Source organism: Cygnus atratus, chromosome 5 (genome assembly GCF_013377495.2).
Source record: "Cygnus atratus isolate AKBS03 ecotype Queensland, Australia chromosome 5, CAtr_DNAZoo_HiC_assembly, whole genome shotgun sequence".
NCBI classification, from domain to species: domain Eukaryota; kingdom Metazoa; phylum Chordata; class Aves; order Anseriformes; family Anatidae; genus Cygnus; species Cygnus atratus.
The window spans coordinates 64,403,975-64,420,388 of NC_066366.1; positions in this window are offsets into that span (position 1 = coordinate 64,403,975).

The following is a 16,414-nucleotide window of genomic DNA, read 5'->3' on the forward strand; positions in this document are numbered from 1 at the left end:
CAGCACCAGGGCAGGAGATGAGACACTAAAGCACATACATCTACATGATAGTTTCTGATATTTAGTAACAATGCATATAACTGTAGGGAAATATTGAACCATCTTACAGTGAAACTTAACTCACATGCATACTATAAGTCCTTTAGCATGGGAAGGTCTCTCTGCACAAGCCACAGAGTCACAAAATTCCGGCCAGAAGGGACTTTTAGAGATCTCTGGTTCAGCCCTCGCTCAAATCAGAGCCAACTTTGAAGTTGGATCTAATCTGAAAATTAGGTCAGGTTGCTCAGGGCCTCGTTCAGCTGAGTTTTGATTTCTAAGACTGGAGATCAAACATCATCTCTGTACCCCTGTGTGTCCACTGCCATAGTGGATTTTATTCTCCTAATATCTAATTAGCACTTCTCAAAACCTGTGTCCACTGCATCTCATCCTATCACTGTGTACCTCCGAGAATCAGTGCACCAAGAACCCCAGGTCCTTCTTTGCAGGTCTGCTTTCCAGCCGGCCAGCCCATACTGGTGCCCGGGGTTATCCCACCCAGGGACAGGGCTGCGCTTCCCTTGGTTGAGCCCCATCCGGCTCCTGGCATCTCATTTCTCCAGTGTGTCCACATCTCCTGAGAGTCAGCCCTACTCCTCTATTTGAGGGGGTCTTGACTTACAATACTTCCTACAATAATACTCACAGAATGTGCATGTATCCTTTCTCTTCTCCTGTCATTTGCTTCCTCCCTTTGTTGGTTCTTTCTATGTTTGGCAGAACAGCTCACAGCCAGTGCTGTTAGCGAACACTACTCAACTGTCCTTGCGTTGCAGAGACCTTCCCCCAAGATCCTTCTCTGCACCCCCATGCAGCAGGGCAGATGCAATTTCATCAAGCTTTTGGGATGCAGCAGAACCGGCAGCCACGTGCTAGCTGTTGGAAGCGGATGGGAGAGAAGTACCCGCAATCAGCGAACCTGAAGCAGCAGAGCACTTTTGTTCTCCCTCCCAGCTCTGTGAGCGGCTGTGCCATCGTGCTGGGAGCGTGCCCAGCCAGCAGCAGGCCACTCGCCTGCCACCGGGCAGATCCAGCAAGCAACGAGCACCAGGAGGGCTGTGGTGACACCCAGCAGGAGCGGCTGTCTGGCAACTACAGCTGATAATCACCAAACCTGCTGATGGAGAAAATGCTTTGTGATATCCCTAATGAGTCCAAAATTATCTGTTTGCCCAAGGTGTGAAAAAGCAGCAATAACAGCTGTGTTCACTAGCACACTTTTACCGTGTCTGTAGTTATTTTCTTGGGAGGTGGGCAGTGAGCAGACAGCAAGGGCAAGCAGTGGGCAGGATGGGTGGGAGAAAGCCATGGAATTATTTATGTGGCAGTGGTCAGCTGCATGAAATTTGCATTCAACTAAGCAATTACAGGCAGACAATAATGCTGCAGAGAGCACAGCCTGGCAAAGAGCTTAGAGCTGAATAGAATTTTCAAAAGCAGAGGTTGCAGGCAGTGGTACGCATCCTTCTGTAGTCTGGGCTTCCTTGCAACAAACACCTGTAGGGTCCAACTGTGTGGGACCTCAGTCTACCAAAACCAGGGATGAAGCAGCAGATGTCACCTCGGTCTTTCAGTAGGAGAGCTGAAATGGCATGAGGAACAGAGAAATGTGCTAAGGAGATTTCTTCTAGCCATTTTCTCCTATCCCCTCCTTGTTCTACCAGGAAAAGCCCACAAATTACAATCTGCTGCTAACTGGAAATCTCCTCAGCCATCTTACATTGCTGTTCATAAAGAGAAATCCTGTTTCAACTTGATTCATTGTTCATCAGAAATGGAAAGGGTTACTTGGGACCAGCTTGACATACATGCCAGCTCTTGCCATGTCACCTGAACACAACCCCCATTACACGGTGAAACAGCAGCCTCTTAAGCTGACCGCAGCATACAACAGATCACATAGGCACGTGTATGACAAGTAGGGACAGCCCTTCAAACAGGAGTAAAATAAATGAATTTCTCTTTCCAGAAAGAGAGCAGTACAAATTCCTTCTTGCTCAGGAAAGTGACCTATGGGTGGTACCCTAGTGCGTCAGACTGAGTAACTCAGAACCAGCTACCAGTCTGCAACTCTGAAAAACATCCCTCGCTCCTTATCAACTTCTTTCTTTAAATAGAATACAAAGTAAAATGGCTTCAGTTTAAATTTTTCCTTTGCTTCTCTAGCAGCATGCACTTTTCCTAAAGGCACATCATTAGATCAGACTACTTCAGCCAAAGGCATTATATCCTTTGAACTAACTCTTCTTGGAGCAAGAATATTCATTACAGCTTTGCACAGTGCCTATCCTCAGCATATCCTAGGCTTGCTTTGGAAATCTACAGACTACAGTAAAACAAACAGAAGAGACAGAAGAATGGCAAATAAGTTACAATAATGACTCTGCCTGCACTAAATAGCTTCCCAGAATTACTCTTGAGGCAAAATTCATTAAATTCGAACAAGCTCAGAACCTGAATCAGTTGCTCACATAAAGGTGTTTAGTGCTTTTTGAGGCACCTTAGTCTACCAGAAACCTCTGTGGGATATGGTAGAGACATCTAGAAACATCTGCCCTGCAGCCCAGGCTGGGTACCATGGGGTAGCTCAAAGCAGCTCGTGTTCAGACACCCCTCTTGTCAGACACTCATTGCTCTTCTGTCCCTGAAACGTATCCTTCTCCCCACTTCCTCTCTCTTCATAGTGCAGTGCTCCTCCTTTTATGGTTGGATAAATGCTCAGCATGTATCTTGTTCTATTTCATCCACATTTTTGTAGTCTCCTCTTTGGGTCTGTACTGGTGTCGGTTTCCAAGGCAGAGGAGCAACCACCAGCCCTTCAGACCCTGTCCCTGCAAGGTCACTGCCAGCAGGGATGTGTCAACACAGTTCTCATGCTAAGCCCTATCCTTTTCCTCACTACTAAATTTTATTACTGCAACATTTTGATTCTACTGCACTGAGAACTAAATTTTAAAATGAAACCACAATTATTTATACCCTTGATGAGCCCCTGTTTAAGGCCAGGTTAGATGAGGCCCTGGGCAACCTAATCTAGCGGGTGGCATCCCTGCCTCAGGGGTTTGGAACTGGATGGTCTTTAAGGTCCCTTCCAACTCGAGCCATTCTATAAATTCTATGATTATATGCCTAAAAGTACTTGTTCTGTGCAAAAAGAAAATAAATAGTTTTTATACTATGATTCAAGTACGTGTTTCAGAGGTGCTTAAAGGATGTTTTCAAACATCTTGTGAATCAGGGAGACCCATGTTTGTCTGCTGATCTCCAAAACGTCACTGCAGTATAGGGAAGAGTGGAGCAATGCATCTATTACATGAATGTTTGTTGGAAAACACTAGAGCAAATCACTGAGGAGCCAACAGAAATATCTAACAGTTTAAAAGAGCTGATGGGGCACAGGCAGCACATATTTGCCAAAACGAGAGACAGGGTAGCTGATCTGATTTCCTTTGCTACCATGGCAATGAGCCTTGTGGTCAGAGGAATAGAGAACATTTCATTATTTTAGAGAGACTTTTGACAATACCTCTCATGACAGCAACTACTTCCTCCTTCACCAAAGTAGTCTGGGAGAGGAGTCCTTGAGCACTGTTAAACTGGCAGAGGAAGGGAAGCAAAGAAATAATTTTCCCAATTTTTGTGATTCCATATACTGCTTTCCTAAATAAGCTAGATGAAAGAATAAAAAGGACATCTACAAGATATGTGGAAGACAAGAAAGCAGGACATATCAAAAGTGTTTTGTAGAACAGGAGCAAAATTTCAGTCACATTGACAATTCAGAGAAAGCACACATACATAAAAAAAAAAGACAGGGAAAAAAAAAGAAAAAAGAAAAAAAAGAATCTAGGGGTGAAATTCCACAAGAGAAAGTGCAAAAACTCTATGTGTAGGTAAAAAGCAAATACACAGAAGAAAGAGGCTTGAGAACATTTGGTTAGCTGGCCACAGTGCTAGAAATGATTGTGGGGAGAGAGATAAAATAAATCACAAAGGAAAAGGAAATATCATGTTGAGTGTTATTAATTGGACTGCTGGACAGCAAACACTGGAGGCAAACCCCCAGTTCTGTGCAGACCTGGGGAGGCCTGGAGAACACACTCTTATCATTAGCATTGCTCTTTAAAAATCCAAACTAATTGGAAAGTGTCAAGTGGTGGAAAGGCGACAGATTTATTGAATGCAAATTCTGAGGCGAGAGGGGAGAAGTAAGAGAACACTGAAAGGAAACAGAGTGCCAACATGTAAAACACCCCGGTTATAAGAAGGGTCATCAGCTCCTCTCTGTACCCCCTAGCTTGTAGATAAAAAGTAATTGAAAAAAAATTAATAGAAGATTTAAAGGCAATAATGGCAAGAACTTTCTAACTAAAAGGTAGTAAAACACTGGAACAGCTGCCTCGGGACAATGTAATTCCCCTTCATTACAGGTTTTACTGTCTTTTAGCATGTCTCAGGAAGGTCTGAGTCACTCCAGCAGCTGCCTCTAAGGACCGTCAATGCCTGCACGTCCACAGCCACGAAGTGCCACCGGCACAGCGCTGCCATGCGCCCGCCTCAGCTGGAGTCACGGAGGCAGAAACACAAAGTGCAGAGACATTCCTTGTCCTTAACTGGCAGCTAAGCTGTCCCAGCCCCATGCTTTAATTGCCCTGAGTCTCCCCAATAATCCTAGCGCAGACCTTTCAGCCAACTCGTTTCAACTCATTGCAACTCATTTTAGTCATTTCAAGAGGTATACGTCATGAAGGACAGCAGTAATAAACTGCTTCTTTGTAACCGTGTATGTGGGAGGTTACAGTATCTACATCGTTTAAATAAATAAATAAATAAATAAAAACAAGTTAACAGAAGAGTGGGAAGAGGTATTTCTTTTGCTTTAAACTGTAAATAAAAATCTCAATATACAAAATGTCAAGAATTTTTTAAAAAGTTTCTAAGGAAACTTTTGATGAATGAAGTCCTGAACAAAGCCTACAATGAGGGCATGGGTTTTATTTGTTTTTACCAGTTTGAACTGGGTGTGTATGAGAAATCTCTTTACTAAATTCAGGCATATGGAAAAGTGATACTACATCATAGTCTTTCCTGTATGCATCTGTTATTTGCAAAACAACAGCGAAATACCAAGCATTTATGAGGTTGAGTTTTCTTCACTCTTCTGACAGCAATACATTAAAATTATATTTCGTTTTTACTGTTGACTTCATTTTTACCTATACAGTAGACATAAAATGAATTATTTGTACATTAATAAGCCAGCACAGGCTAATTGTTTGTATGGTTTGCAAAAAAGAATCTATGGTGTTTTTTTCCAATACAGTTTGAAATAAATAAATAAGGAAGAAAAGTGCAAGGCTCCTGTGATTTTGAAGTTTGTACCATTATTTAAAATACAAAAGCAATGAGATAACATATAGTAGGAATCCTGTTACCTGAACTATTGTTTTATTACAGCAGGGACAATGATTTTACTTCTGTATCTACAGTAACAGCATAGAATTGTCTTTATTGTAAGGCTTAATTCTGAGAGACTAATGGGTGCTGCTAAAGCTCCAATGTTAATTTGGTCAGGTCATTTGACTGCCAAAATGACTGCCTTTGCCAGGCATTGTGCTCCTGTCCAGACCTTGCATGCACAGCAAGTTTCACTTGTGTAAAGGAGATCATTTTTAATATTGATTTTTTTTTTCAAACCGATCCGACCTCTGTACTGGTTGAATCAATTCACAACTGGGTGGCTCATATCAATACAGTGGGCAAATTAAGGCAGTATCGATAAGCCAGTACTAAATCCCTTCACGAATGGGCATGTGAGTGCTGCAGCCGCGCAACTAAACCTGTTGGACATCCTTCAAAGCAGTGCAATTTCTGACAGGGCAAGCCAGGAGCTGTTCTGCAACTGCTCCCTCCTCTTCCCCACTAAACCCAAGCCGGCACAGCTCAGACACTTTCCCTGGTCCCCCAAAATCACGCGGCATGACACCCAACTGCACGAGCTCCACAGAAACCAAAGCTGCTCTGTAATGCCAGGGGACCGGCTCCACATTAACACTCGCTGGGCCCCGTGCTCCAGGAGCAACACAATTTAAATCTAGCAAAAGGCTCCGTGTTCCCGGCCTAATGCTCTGAAATTGATACAGAGTACCATCGTTGGGAAAAGGGACGTGGTGACCTTTCAAAAACCAGGGAAAAAAAAATCTAATCTAAATAAGAAAGAAAGGTTGTACCTACAATCTTTTAAGTATGATAGAGACAAGCATATAAATCCAACTGACCAGGGAGAGGCAATTAGAGTGATGGATTGCAGCCAATTCAATAGAGATGTGAAATACTGAGACAACTCTCAAATACAAATTATTACACAAAATTACCCTTAGCCCGCTCAAACTTTTCAGAAAATTAGTCATTCACATCACCAGCGTATTTGGACCATATGCCAGCATGTTTTTTCCACCCTAGCACCAGCCAAGCACAGCGGGGTCGTTCCACAGCCCGGGGCTTCCCCATGCGGCCCGGCAGAGCTCCTCTCCCTGCCTCCTGCCGGCACCACGGGTGGGAAGTAGCTACCTGGGATTATTTTACTACTCCTAGGGACTCCACAAGATTTCCTAGGAGAGGAAAAGGGGAGAGAAAGAATACTTGTTTCTGTGGGTATTCTGGGCACTATGCACCATAGTAAATGGCAAACCCTGGGGAACGTGATCAGCCCTGGCATAGTCGTACAGCCTGGCCTTGGGAAGGTCTCTTCTGTATGTCTAGCTTTTCCAGTGAGAGCATTGGATATGTCCTTTGCAATATGGCAATGTTTTATTTTTATCTAAAGTTTTTCCATCTGAATACCACAACAGCAAAGGAAACAACCACAGGTCAATCTTTGCAGGACACCCATGATGTTCTGCAGGGTATCCAAAAGCACAGAAAGCTCCTACTTGGAGCCAGTGGACCAAGTGCCTCCTTTCTCCCAGGAAATTCCACATGACCCTGTGCTAGGGAGCCTACACAGTATGGCTGGTGCTTACAGAAATCATCAGCCCTGCTGTATATACACAGCAACCGCGGCTGCATGATGGGAGCATTGCCGTTTGCAACCTAGAATAAGGAATAGGCCAGCCTGGCCTGAAAGTTTAAGAGTGTCTGGTGTGTGCTGTAGTCCCCAACATTCTTTGCCACATTTGCTTTCCATGCTTTATGAAGGAAAGAATATTTAGTAATTGAGAGAGGTGTTTATACAATAGCAGTAATGCAGATAGATGATACCTGTGATGGGAGACTCAAGATGCCACCTAAATTGCTTCCAGCTGCTATCTTTCAGTGGAGGATAAGACAGACTTTTTTTGTTTTTAAATTAAGATGGTGAAGAGCCAGAAGTACCAAGCTAAACAGGAGAAGTCACCGAGGGATGAGGTCCTTGTGCCCTCTCACCTCCTCCAGGCAGGTGCTCTTCCCTCTGTGCAGATCCAACACAAGCATGAAGAGCAGCAGGAAGCTTTGACAGAGGACCCAGTGCAAGACCAATGTGCAAACTAATTCAAGTGTGTGCCTTCCACAGCACAGGGTCTGAGGAATGGCCCTCCTCCTCCAACAGTGTGATCCACTCCTCCTAAAACATGCAGTTACATTGATTTGAGCTGCAGTAAGAGCGATGGCTGAAGACTGATCCAGGTGGTTCAATCGTTAGGAAAAAGCCCCATGAGGAGAGGCCAAGCTGTGCACGAGGTGCAGCCACGTCCTGTTCCTGTTACAATAAGGTACTCAATGCCGGGCTGTCAGCCCCATAGGACAGCGAGACGGGATGTCCTTCCTCAGCAGGGTGGAGGTAACAACCACGGTGGCAGAGCTGCTTCAATGTCCCTGTTCATAGCAGTGTCCTCCTCACCGTTTTCTTTTTCTTTCCTGTTTTTTTGTTGTTTTGGTTTGGTTTTGCCACTGGAGCCGAGCACACATTTGCAAGCTGCAGTCCTGTGAATTCTACCCACGCGTCTCCGTTGGTTTAATTTCAGTTAAGCAGGACATTTTGCTAACACCATAATGAAAGGGATTTTAAAATAGATCCTGGTAATAACTCTAACATCAATTTTCTGACACCAGATCAGAAGGCTTTCAATTTAAAGCATTCCCACATGATATTTGTCAGGAAATCTGGAGTGTTATTTTCTCAATACCGGTAGGTAGCAAGTTTTTCCTTTTTAATACAGTTCCACCTGGCATGCTGCAGCCACATAGTCATTACAAACCTGATCCAAAATGAAGTGAGGGAAACAGAAATTCTCAGAAATTTCAGCAGGCTGCGGGTGAAGCTTTACATCTCCATCAGATTCAGAGATCTGTTCAGATATCTTTCCCTTCCTAGCCCACTGCAGTCTCAGATATGGTCCTTGCTGTCTTACCATTCTGTAGACGAAGATCTCTCTTATATTGTCCTAAGCAGATTTTCCTTGTTTTTCCTAAACTTTCAGTGTTTTCAGCAGCAAATTTACACGCTTTACTTCATACATTGCATAGCATTAAGCAAACATGACTACAAATTTGTTCATATTTTTCTCATTTTGAAATGTAAATAATTGTATATAATTTAATTTAGCCAAATCTTAATTGCTCAACAGTGGTGACTGTATGTCGAAGTGCTTTGTCATTTCCCCAAATTCTTGCTCATTTGATTAATTTGGACTAAACAAAATGGTCCCATGGAACAGTTTCTTAGATCAACATAGTTCTAAGAGTCAGATTTATAATCTGAATGCTGAAATCTGAAAGTTCAAATTCCTAGGAAGTTTCCGGACACTTTTTTTTTCTATTCAGCTGACCCTGGGAAGTAAGCAGTCATTTCCTTGAGCTGGGTATCCTCACGCAGGTGTACACATTTAAGCATAGAAAATGAATCCTTGAAAGGCTTCCAGGGCAAGGTTCCTGTGAAGGTCTCCAGGCCACCCCTGCTCAGACGAGGTTGCTTGGGATCTTACCCTGTCATTCTGAAAATTTTCAGGGATGGGGATTGCACAGCCTCCTTGGGCAACTCAAGGTGAGGAGGTTTTTCCTCACATCCAGCTGGAAATTCCCTTGCTACACCTTTTATTTTTACTGTTCACCTTTGAGAAGAGTCTGGCTCTACCTTCTGCACCATTCAGCTTTAAGCAGGGCAGTCAGATCTCTTCAAATTGTTGAGTTGTGATAAAGGAATGTCAATGTCATCCATAGACTTGATGAGGGTGCTCCCCGTTATCCATGTCACTGATGAGGATGTACTGATGGGCCACTACGTTCCTATCAGTATTTTACCTTTCAGAGATGCAGCTCATAACTGGTTTCTACTTAGACTTAAATCACTGGGCAGTAGCCTCTGAGTCCAACAACACCTAGAAAATTTAAGTCAATTTAGGTTAATTTGGGCACTACATGAGGGAGGTTCTCAGGGAGCCATAATCAGTCATGTGTTAAGCAATCTTTGCAACAGACTTCTGGACTGTTCTCTTGGACTTTGGTGCATAAATTCTGATAAAATAATGTTTTAGTAGGCTAAGTAAGTTCTCTAGTCCTCACAGCTAAGGTCATAATTCCACTGACACTTCAATTTGTTGACCTCCACATAAATAACATCAATAAAGCAATGGGACTTTTACACCAAAAGAGCTCATAAGTGAGCACGAGTCAACGGACTTCGAGAACCTTCTTGATGATAAGCTCAAGCAAATTGAGTAGTTATAAAGAGTGAATTTCAGTAAGAAGTTTTGCAAGAAAATCTTAGAGGAACATATTTTTTAAATGATTTCCGTAGGTCCTGTAAATAGTCTATACAATACCACAATAGATACAATTCTCCTAAATTTGTCAGATTTAGAATATTTATTTGTTGACAACTGCTGTATTGGATAATAAAACTTGATTATGTCCCTGCTATTGTCACCTACAGAGAGTAAATCATGTGTTTATTCAAGACAATATCTCTGTTATGCTTGGTGTGCTATCAGAGAAGGTATTTAGAAAGACCAGTATGTTTTGTTGAAAAAAGGAGGATGAACGCATTTGATTAAGTGGGAAAGTACTTTCAGAGGAAGAAGAAATATTAAGTTCCAAAGGATCTATAATCCAGAACAGAAAGCTGAACAAAAGTGAGGTGGTTAGGAGCATGAAACCAATGAAATTCATTATATGAAAAGCATACTTCATTTCTAAGAGTCTTATTGGAACCAGTACAGCCTTTGAGACAAAATAAAAGAATAAACCAAATTGTTGGAACAGGCTGCCAAGTGGTAGCATCTTCAGGACAAAGCAGTATTTCTTTCTATTTACTCTGTCTTAGCCAAAAGCAAGCTACTGGTTCTGATACAGAGCTTCATATGCAAAATGTCACAAGATGGCATTTTTCAGGAGTCATAGTAGGTGATCTAATTGGTCCTTCCAACTTCACTCCTAATTTGTTCCACGTCCTGCCATGCACACAAGATGGTAGTTCCTTAGCAAAAATTCATGGAGCTCAGAACAGCAAATGAAAGATATCAAGAAAAACAAAACCTAACTAAACACAGAGGAAAAAACAAAAAAAGAAGTATCCAAATAAACTCCACAGACTGTCAACAGATAAAGCCAGAATGTCTGAAGTCAAATTTTCATAGGAAAGGTTTTACAGTGAATAAAAAAAATCACTAATTTTAACGGGCACCCACTGTTCAAAATATTGACAAAATACTGTTTTAGTCTTCAAGTACTTCTGGACTTTCTTAAACATAAATCAGATTAACTTTGGAAAAGAATATGATTTCATTTTTGGTTAACACATTGACTGCATCCAAGACACTGGTACAGAAAGGAAAACACCCTTCTGTTATACAGGTACTACACAAGCATGGAGAAAGGTTTTAGTACAGCCGTAGACCTGTCTGTATGTTGGGTTCTCCTGCTAAATATGTTTTTAAGACAAGGACCTACAATCTTGAATTCATGCCTGTTAAATAGAGGTATTGTGGAGTTTGCATTTTGTATCCTTACTCAAAATGGTCTTTACTATACATTCATCACAGGAAAAGTCATTGGGAGTTTATTGGTGGGGTTAAGCTAAATAAGGTCTTCAAAGCAACAAATACTAATAGTCCCTTGCAGTTCAGGAATGAAAAAAACACTATGTGAAGAAGAATCTACAGAAAAAATTTCATGCAGAAGTACAAATAAGCTAGCTGTAGCTCAGTAAGCAAGACCTAAGACTGAGATGCAGAGCTCTATACCGACTAATCAGTAAAATCACTAACATTTCCACTAAAATATTGTTTTGGTCTAATGAAGACAAAAATCAATAACAAAAGCAGTTAGAGTAGCAATAGTAGCAGTAGAGTAGTAGTAACATTACTAATTATTTTAGATGAAACGAAATAATTAATTTTATTTGTGCTTAAAGTATCTTCAAAAAAGTAAAGTGAACTTTGCATTTTACATAATTCTAAAAATAATAGTTTTGTTTTGAAAGACTTGAAATCGAGTTTGTCTTAAGGGAAAGTATTTTCTTTCCTTTTGGACTACATTAAACTTAGATTCAGGCTTAGATGTGATAGGATCTATCAAAAAAACACGTGCTAGACAGAAGAAAACAATTTGGAATGCATAACTTGAGCTGTCTCCAAATGTTAGAGATCATAAACCGTCTGGATTTCGTTCAAGAGATTGTAATGAACTAGTAGTTAACCTGGGTATATTTAAAAATGAAACCTGAGGATTATGAGAGTTCAAATGGGCATGGTGGAAGCCATTTACACAACAGTTAATTACAGGGAGAATATTTGATAACGCACCTCCAGCATTTCCCTCTCTCTGAGGGAGAGTAATTTTCCAGTAATCTTTGCAGACACTGAGCAATAGGTAACCCAGGAAAACCAGCTGACATTTTAATCCTGTATTTGCTGCAAATGACATAATAACCTAAATAAAAGCTTCATCCACAAGGAGCAGTTTTGAAGGCTGCTATGACAGTACTAATATCAAGGAGAGATGCAGTCTGCCAAGGATAGGAATCTAAATATTGTTGTAAAGGCCCGCAATAGACTGGGATGGAGAAGCAATAAAGCAGTATGCTGTCTTGTGCTCCCAGATTAAAGAGTCACTACAACACAGGGTGCACCCTTTCTGTTCTTCTATCGCTTTCCATATCTTCTTTCAATGTCTGCTTTTAATCCCACAAAATAAATATTTCACTTTGGCAACCATTTGTTCTTCATGCTTCCAGAAGGAAGCAACAGATCCAGTTGTCTAAAAGGAGGGCTCTCCTTGCTAAGCAACCACTCCCCAGCAAGAATCAGGTCACTAATGTCACCACTCTGCAAAGCATCCTTTCTTCACGGCTACTCTTATTTGATTTCACCATTAACTCCTAACAATATGAATTGCTAATTTCTAACCAATTCAATTGCACTTTTTTTTCTTCCGCCTTTTGTCACATCACTTCTCCTGCTCCTGCTCCCAGCAGTCTTGGGTGGCGTTTAGGATGGACCTGCAAATGGTCCAATTCCTACCCTTTCAGCTAGGATTTTCAGTGAGTTGCAGCATACTTTAGGAGATGCAGGTCATCAACTTCAGCAATGGCTTTCCCAGTCAAGGCATGTTTCCCAACCTGCTATAAACCAATAAAACACTTCCTAAAAAATGGAAGCCTAATTCAAGGATTAAGTATTTCTTTGCCTACCTCCATAACGCCACTTGAAAGGGCTCGTTACTGCAAGGGCCATGTTTGCCATTAACCTGGTGAGAAGAACCTGTCAAGGAAGTTAATTTTGAAGCAATGTGTAATGACCTTTGGAGCTACCTTTGAATCACTTAAAGAATAAGTGAGCAGAAAGAAACCAGTGATCTTCCAGCATGCTGACAGCCTGTTCACACTTAAGAAATACTTGGGATTACTTTCTGGCATGCCTAGAAAAATAAAGAAGGTTTCTGGCAGTTTTGTGCTCTTCACAGACACAATAAAGCACCATTAGAAGTGCTCAATATAACTTGAAAAGCTTTACATTCTCATCTGAATATAGTCTTCTGACAGTCAATCGCTAATCTCTCTTCAATACTTTGAAAAGGTTTCAGGGTATATTTGAGCTACAAACGATGCAGAACGCATCCTTAAGGGTGATAAAGTGCTTGTTGTGCATTACAGCTTAATAACAACAATACAATATTGGTGATTTATTTTGATCTGAGGACTAGTGGATGCACTCTTTTATCAAGTTCATTACTGTAATAGCTGCTTACCTTCCAACAGTACACTAAACAATGGGATTGATTATTTTCATATTCCGTCCCCAAAGATGCAAGTAGTAGCAGTATCATGCTTTATTTCAGAAGAATGTTTCAATGATCCAGGCCACTGGGCCCTTGACGATGAGAAGTAATTCTCTAAACCAAACTTCACATTCTGCAGAAAGTCAGAGGCAAAATCTATAGGCAGGCTGTTACACACTGGCAGGAGCTGTGAGCTCTGCCAGTAAACAGGGCCAGACATCTCTTTTCCTATATTCACATAGACTGAAAGCTTTGCCTCTAGAACCATGAAAAACCAGTGAGGGAATTCAAAAGCACAAAACAACTGTTTAAGATTTTACTTATTTTGAGCATGAAACTTCAAAGAGGAAGTATGAAATACATTGAATGCTTCCTCTTGTAGGATTTCTTTATCCATGAGCTCAAGCATCGCCTGTAGTACGGGGGTTTTGAATTTGTTAAAGGACAGGCAGGTCGCACCAGCCCTATAGTACTGACACTCAAGCCAGTCAACTTAAAGGCTACCCTGATGGAGAATGACACCAGCCTGGGATAACTGTAGAAAACCAGAAGAAATCTGACCAAGTATCAATGCAACTTCCCACTAAAAATGATTAGGTACCTCCTTCCAAGAGATACCCAGACATTTCTAGAATATTTTCCTTGACCGTGGTACTTTAAACCAGGAGAGACAGCCAGACTACATACTTTGGAGAACTAAGAATGAATTTCATCCCTCTTTCTGATGGTAATACAACATTTGTCAGCAATTTCCCTCTTCCAAAGTTATGCAGTTGTCCAGATAAAACTGCATCTTGATTGTCAAGCATTAGATGTAAGGTTGGATTGTGTACATGCAAAGATCTTCAGAGAGCTCCTCTTTGAAAGACTATGCAAACGGTGGCTGTCTCAAATCAAAACATCCAGCTGAAGCATCTTCTATATCAGTAAGACAGATGAATAATTGAAAGATAACTGGAGAAGAATGCATTGATTTTGTTAGGAAAGTATTGTCATAATTCTTGTTACCAGAAGTAGAAATAACATGCACTGGATTCACAGGCTTTGCCTCAACTCTCCAAGGTGTCCAGAATTTGTCAATGAACAAATGTACAAACTGTGGGGATACAGAACATAGCCACTCTCTTTAAGATTCAACCTATGCATTTTCCACTGCACTAAGACCTTTTTTTTTTTTTTTTTTTTTTTGGTATATGGGGTTTTCCATACTTTTAATCAGGTGTAGACTGCAATATAACTGTAGGAATATGGGAATGGAAGAGACCTCTAAATCAACGACTCCAGGCCTCATCTATTACTATACTATAAAATCAGCTTCACCAATTTACCACAATCCTTCTTAAACCTAGTCAGTTTTTGGTCCCATAAACAATATCTGGAAACTCTTCTAGAATTTTACTGCTCAGAGAGCAAGAAAAATTTGCTCAACCTTTCAGTCCAAATGCATTAAAAGTTGAGCTCTACCCTTCTGATCGTGAATGAGTAACTTTTGTTTTAAGTTATTCTTTCCCTTCCTTGTGTTTGGCTGACAAGGCAATACCATATTCCCCTGCAGCTCTTGTTCCATCTTGTAATAAAGGTCTCTTAAAAAATAAGAGACAAAGACAATATTTGGACTGAAACATTCAATTCTGAGCTTGTGCATGCAGCTAAAAATGATGCACAAAGTGCTGGTGAGACTGTAGTGAAGGAACGCATGCAGGCAAGAAACCATGGGTACACATGTTGCCTCGTTCTGCCTCAAAGTTAAACCTGGTCTTCTTCTATTCGTGGTCTCAAACATCCACAGCTTAGCAGCATCACTCTGGTGTACTGAAAGCAACAGTTCCTTCAGGTTCAAACCCACCCAGGGGCCATTTTCCCTGGAGCTGTTCTTGTGCAGAATTTCTCTCACTTAGCTGACCTTGCAGGTGACCGAGAATTGATTAAAATTGGTAGCAGACTCATCCAAAGACAGAAATGTTAGCACCTATGGGACTTTAGAGTTGTTCTGTAAGTCTTTCAATGGCTCCTAATCTTTGCTTAGCACAACTTTACATGGTGATAAGGATGTGAAGAGAAAGGTACATATTTAATAAACCAAGATATCATTTGATCATAAAATTGTCACTTAGAGAGAAGGGAGCTAGCAGAAGATGAAAACCCTTTCCCCATTCCTGCCACAAGTCCTCCATGGAGGCCACAGCTGAACAGGCAGAAAATTTTAACTTCTAATATCAATATGAAGGTCTTATTAAAAAGGAAAAACACTAAAAAAATAAAAATAATTCCAGCGATAATTGACAGTTTGCAATAAGAAAAATTCCAACAAAACCTTAGAGAAAATAATTCACTAAGAGAGCCATTAAACATTGGAACAGGGGCCAAAAAAAAAAAAAAAGTTATCTTCATCCTTGCAGACTTTCAAAAACTGATGGGACAAGGTCCTCAGCAACCTGATCCTCTTTGAAGTTAGTCTGGCTTTGAACAAGACATTGTATTGAAGATCTCTAGATGTACCTTACAATGGTTCCGCAGAAAATGAAAAATATGTATGTATGGGTGCCATAAACCACATATGATTCCTCTTACTCTCCTCTGTAAATTTTCCTTGGCATCACTGTTTATTGACACCTTAAAAATGTGTACCTCCCACCACCCACGGTCTCTGCCCATACCTTTAGGATATTGATAGTACAGTAAACCACAGCTAGGAGGATGCTCAACAGCAGCAGAATTGGTGATTTTACTATATCTAGATTTTGTGTTTGGAATACTAAAACCTCTGCAGGTACTGAATTACATAAAAGGCATGCATCAATGAGATTAGAGAAAAAGGGTGCAGAAATGCATGTGAAATTCACGGCTATACATGAAAACAGAATTTAGTCTACATGCGTACTATAACCTCTGAAGGATTTTTTGTTTGACTTAATGTTTTGAACCATGAAGAAAATGTGCTACAGAAAAGTTACTTGCCCATAAAAGGTGAATTTTATATAACAAATGTTTGATTTTTTAAATTATTCTATATATCACATGCTCCCAGCATTTAGTGAATTTTAGCCATTTTTTTCCATGTGGCATTATGAATACATCTCTACAATGTAATTCCCACTGCAACCATGAAATCAGATTT